The sequence below is a fragment of the Geospiza fortis genome, unplaced genomic scaffold (assembly GCF_000277835.1).
Source record: "Geospiza fortis unplaced genomic scaffold, GeoFor_1.0 scaffold112, whole genome shotgun sequence".
NCBI classification, from domain to species: domain Eukaryota; kingdom Metazoa; phylum Chordata; class Aves; order Passeriformes; family Thraupidae; genus Geospiza; species Geospiza fortis.
Genome location: NW_005054298.1, coordinates 20,931,362 through 20,937,331, shown reverse-complemented (window position 1 = coordinate 20,937,331; position 5,970 = coordinate 20,931,362). Strand labels below are relative to the sequence as shown.

The window sequence follows — 5,970 nt, the reverse complement described above, 5'->3', positions numbered from 1 at the left end:
AATCCCTCCTTCCTTCCTTCTCTGCCCTGTGCTGCCCTCATGCAGAGCAACATTCCAACTATTAGAATGTGCTCCTGTCAGAGAGGACAAGTGGGTGTTTGGCTCTACAAAGGTCATAGAGCTGGGAGAAAAATGGGGCACTCAGCAAGGCACAGAACATCAGGAGAACCATGAGCAGGGATCTGTTACACAGCCTCTGCAGAACAGGGCTGGGCGTCTCAGCTGGAAACCTAAACCCAAGGGTATTAAGAAAAACATCACAGCTTTAGGAAAGGCCACATGATTACAACTGGCTGTTTTAGCTGAACCTACTCTTTCTAGATTGATTTTACATGGTTTTGGCCAAAACACTATGAAAACCCAAAGAAATTGATGAATAGGAATTCATTCATTTTAAAGGCAAAAAGATCTGACACGCTCTCCTCTTCCAAATGCAGCTCAGAAAATTTAGATTTGCAGCAGGAAGACAGACACACAGCAGCTGTGATGGAAAGGGCAGGAGCTATGAACCCAAGCTGCCATGTCATTGCTACATTCCAGACCATCTGCAGCTCCAACCACAACCTTTGCATCACCAGAAATGGCAATTCAAAAGCATATCACAGATTACTTCTGTTTCTTTCCCTTAAACTCACAGACACTGCACAACCATATAGAGCTATTGGGGAGTCCTGTAAGGTTCTCAGGGTTGGTCAGCTGGGCTAATTCTGGCCCTCATTTCTGACTTGGTTTGAGGCCTCCCCCAATAATCCTCAATACACATCAAAAGAAAGAACAACCATTATTGTATTAATTAGAGACAGAAGCCACTCTTTCTATTAATTGCAAGCTCTGTCACAAAACAGTATTTATGGTGACTGGGCAAGAGGCAGAGTATGCAGCTACTAGAGAAAATACCTTGTTTGGGTTTTTTAAAGATTATTTTGCATTGCAAATAATACTTGCATTGCCTTGCCTGTCACTGAATTGCATACTGCAGACTGACCATGGGTTTTGTATGTAGGCTACACTACCAATTATTAGGAGAACAGAGAAAAGCCTGCTCAGTGGAACAGCATGTAATTTACATTTAGCTTTCCACAGCATATTTGCCCACCCACACAATATAGGTCACAGTTATGGAGAGTTAGAGAACTCTTTTTTTTCCTTCAGTCAGAGAATGCATTATTTTTGCCCATGATTTTATCACCCAGGAATATTACACCAGGTAACAAGTGTGACCTGCCGATACTTCCTAGAAGTTACACACAGAGCAGAGTTGTCACACACAAGTGAATGTGGAAAGACAACTTGTATTTAACTGACAGGAAGGGGTAGGGGGGAAAGGAGATGGATTTTAGCATTCTTCAATCATTACTCAGAAAGAAAAATAATTTGTCTGGCTACAGACAGACTCATCCTCTGACTGCTCTACAGCTCTATTTCACATCATTCCTATCCTTCTGTTTTTAGCAAGCATCTTATGAAACTTGTTCTCCAGAAGCAGAATCAATTCCAGAAGCATGGACTTAAAGAGAAAAGCAACAGAATTACTTACCAGAGGGATGTACATGTCATGTTCACATTGGGGTCAGAGGGACTTCACGATGACTCAACACCAACTGCTGCTGTTTCCGATCTCAGCAAGCTGCTTTATGTTGAAGCTTCTTCCTTTTAACTAAGTATGATTTCCACCATTAGCCACCACTTTCTCACCCAGCTGACCCACTCTACTCTGAAAGAAACATTTGTCACTGAACTAACCACTCCAGCTTCCCATTTTCAAGATGAAAGTCCCTTCATCTAGTCCATTTCTGTAGCTCTCCATCAGTGATCCCGCCTTTCCATTTTCCCTAGATCTATCCTTACCAGGTAACAACACAGCTAACTGGCTCCCTAAATTCCAACTTATAAAAGAAAATAAGTTTTTCTCCACCAATTTCCCTAAAAATAAATTAAAGACACTTTTATCTTGTGGCTCAAAAATCATAATCTAGGAAGATGAGCCACAGTCTCTCTGGGTTAATTTCTCTCCCACTTCTCCTATAACACTGCCATTTCTTTCCAAACAACGTTGAATTTGATTTTCAAAGGCAGAAGGGAAGAAACAGTTAAACGCTGCTTTCCTGAAAAAAGATCAAAAGGATGCCACATATCCCTGAGAAGGTCAGCTATAAAAATCCTAATAAAGTACAAATGGGAGGAAGAGTGCACTCGCAGTCCCACTGCAGATGCAGGTTGACCACAGACAGGACAGACACAGTAAAAGCAGAGAGAAAACAAGGAGAAGAATCACCAGCTTGGAAGCATTCCTGTAGGATGTTAACAGAAACTCTTTCTCTTGACCCAAATTCCATTTAACATCACGTTATCCATACTGGGTTTGTTGCAGGGGAAGAGGTTGGGGTAGCAACAAGAATTGAGAGACATCACTGCATCACAGAGTCTGAATAAAATAAAGTCATGTTATATTAAGCAGGATGAGTGTGGCATTTCTATCCCAGCCTGTCTATTCCATGATACACAAAAATCAAGACCAAGGTGACTCTGCCACAAGAGACCCTGAGGAACAGAATGCTCACTCCAGCTGCTCAGTGTGTCCAAGTGCTGACCAGTGGCCAGGACCTCACACCAAGCTGTTCCCTTCCAAGTGGCATGGCCCTTGTCATGCTCCCCCACACCTGGGGCTACTGCTTTATTTCCTATCTCATTTATTTATTATTTAGCCCTTTCTCATTCAAACCGTCAGCATGAGCCATGAAAGTCCCACCAATTCCACTGCCCATATCTAAGGTCAATTAGCAGTCACCACCAAGATTTCTGTAACTCTTTAGGCTCCCACTGCAAACATTTTGCAGGAAGCAGGAACTGCTACAGAGCAAAGCCCTTCTATTCTTTTCATTTTCCAGGATTGATCAGGTCAGCTGCTGCTGGGCAGATGTGGCCAAGGCCTCCTCTGTCTGAGCAGGTAGGCTTCACTCCATGGCACAGGTTTCATACAGACTCTTCTTTGGGCAACCTAAGCTGGTTGGATTTTCTGTTGAGAAATGTTTCAGTTCATCAGCTGAAAAAGTGTATCACATTCCAAGATAAGGTTTCTTGAAATCGATATTTAGATCATTCTTAGACAAATGTTACCTACTTTGGGTTGACTTGTTTTCATAACAAAGCAGTCACAGATCTATGCTCTACTCTACTGATGTAAAGGATCCAATGCATCATTTTAACACCTCTGCATCCTTCACAACCATACTGTACTTTTTGCTTGCTTCCTTCAACACCTACGTTGATATGGCAAATTCAACACACAAACACACACACATGCCCAAAAAAAGTAAGCATTTACTTTAGTATTCCACTGTGAAGGATTTTTTTAAATCTCATTAAACTTAGCTTATGAAAGAAACACAAGCCTGAAGGAAATTCTTGGAGAAATTCCTTTTTGAAGTCTAATTACCCAGAGTAACATTTCCCATGAAAATTATCTACAGAAACCGCTGCCTTTTCCCATACCAGGATAGTTAAAAGCTTCCAAAACAGAAAACATTTAGTTACAAGGAAAAGAAAAACAAAAACAAAAACAAACTCTCAGAAATCTCTAGGAACTGTTTGAATTGTTCGGTGTTTAAAAAAAATATTAGAAAATGCAGGAGTAATGTACAAGTATTTGCTGCTCTATACATGAGGCAGAGGGGCTAATTAAACCATTAGGACAGGCTCATTTTATACATACACAAACATTAAAAATATAAACACACACATCTTTAGCAGCAAAGGGCTGGCAGTTCCTTCCTGTCTCCCACTGCAGGGACAGCAGGTTCTCCAGCATGGCCCAGGCACAGAAGGCTGACTAAAGTCCCTTAAGAAATACAGCTCTCCTGAGACAAAGCCCCGTTGTAAAGAAGCATAAATTCCCAGGGAAAAACCCTTGCTGATGTCCCATGTACTTGCAAGAACAAGTACATTCACTTCCACCACGCTAAGAAATCCATCCGTAGGCTGTGGCTCAGCTGAAATGTACAGCACCCAGGGGTACACACACGCTCAGTCACACACACCTGGGCCAGAGGAATAAAGGAAGAAGTAATCTGAACATTCTCTGCTCATCTCCAGAGTGGACTGGAGAAAGAAGTGGCACAGGAGAGCAGTCTCATGCCTGCCACCATTTGCAATAGAGCAGGAGGCCAGGGACTGCCCTGTCACACAAGTCACGGAGCTTTAACTTTCCACAGCCACGGCAGCTTTGTAATAATGTAATAGTTAATATATATTTAACGTAATAATGTCCAAATCGCTTCTCAGATGCAGAGCAACTCTGATACCTGTGAGTAAAGCTGTGCTTTTGATGGCTGTACAAAAACACATCTGAGCATATAAATACACAGAGTACAGTCCTCCAACACCAGCACTTGGAAAAAACCCCATGGGTGTTCCTACAAGTATATGCAAACCAGTGTTCACATCACAGGTATTTATGAATAAGCTCCCAGAATGGGCTAAGAGCAAAAATATCCCAGCAATAAGCAAGGCTGCAGCCAAGGCCCCCCACAGTACAGCCCTAAGCGCTCTGGAGGATCTGGGAGTGCAATAGCAAATTAATGGGAAGTGGAAGAAGCATGCTTGATGAACTACAGTACAACAAAGGGTGCCTCTTTCAGCCTTCCGTAGCAAGGGGAAATGTTTAGGGAATCTTCAGTAATAAACCCTCCAAGACTGTTTTCCAGATATACAGTCTGCCATGTACTTGGAAAGAAAAGGTGGTTTAAGTATAAAACTGTTACAGTTTTCAAATAATCAGTGTTGTACACCTCTCTGTTAATTTATCCAAGGTGTAGAGAAAAGATAAAGTAGTCTCCTTGTGTAGTTTTTAAACAAAAAGAAAAGAAATCAGTATTTATCATATATACATAAAAATGCTTCACTAAACATATAAGATCCATAACAATGACGTCTGTTAAACTTCTAAAGGTCAAGGTCATGTAATTTACACCAAGATAAAAAGTCTAATTATAGTATCTACAGCTGTATGGGCAAAGGCTGGTTATTAGAAAAGAACTATTATAAACCAAACACAATTACACTGTAGAGAAACCATTAGATACTTGATGAGATTTTAATCTTTGAGCTGGTATCATTCTGCAAGTTAATCATCTAGAGAACAGAAAATCTGTTAGGAATGCAATTAAATGTACTAGTTCCATTAAAATTGAGCTGATATAGTTAATTGTAGTCCTAAAATAGCAATTTCCTCACACCTTCACTAAGCAATTTTTTTCATCTACTGAGTAATAGTCTATTTAAGGATCACTTTTCACTTAAACTCTCAAACAAGATTTGTGAATACTTTTGTTCTCTCACGCTACCCCATACAAGTTGCACTGACGTTTGCTATTTGACCTTGGCTTCCTAATTTGCTGAGAAGTCCAGCAAGGTCTTTTGTTTCAGTTACTCTTAGTCCATGGTACCTGCATTGCTGAAGCTTTCGGGAAGAAAATCACCAATGTATCCTCCCAGCACACGACAGCAATTAGAAACTGACATGAAATGACGAGCCAATGGCAAAGCTCACGTCACACAGTCATTTTAAGCATCAGCACTTTGGGCAAACACATGATTTCCAAACATCAATTTTAATTAATGTATCTTCCAAGTACTTGGAAGGGATCTGCAGCCTTGCTAGCAAATTGGGAACACAGGCCGTTGCTGCCTTTTTTGGAGAGAAACAGAACGAAAGCAAAAAGGTATCCCTAAGAGTGCATCAACTTGGCAATAGCTAATCTGCAACTGAACCTCAGAGAGCACACAGTTTATTGGAGCATTTTAAATTGCTCTGCAGGGAAAGGCGGAAAAAATCACGACTTCGGGGAGCGCCAGGGAAGCCGGGGCTGCCACCGGCGCATCTCTCCGCACGGATGCCGTTACGTAACCCCGGCCCGGCCCGGCCCCCCCGGTCCGGATGCTCCGGCTGCGCCCCGGGGCCTCAGAGCCACG

General features: G+C 41.9%; 1 protein-coding gene across 3 annotated transcripts in view; it reads right to left on the bottom strand.

Annotated features, from left to right (window-relative positions):
* Window positions 1-1,648, bottom strand: part of OSBPL6 (oxysterol binding protein like 6) — a 92,846-nt gene extending 91,198 nt beyond the window's left edge. Inside the window, exon 1 of one of the 3 annotated variants that reach the window (XM_005415889.2) lies at window positions 1,538-1,648. The gene's annotated coding sequence lies outside the window, so the exon portion shown is untranslated. The remainder of the gene's footprint in view (window positions 1-1,537) is intronic. The other 2 variants (XM_005415886.2, XM_005415887.2) reach the window with 2 other exon arrangements.
* Window positions 1,649-5,970: the final 4,322 nt, after the last annotated feature.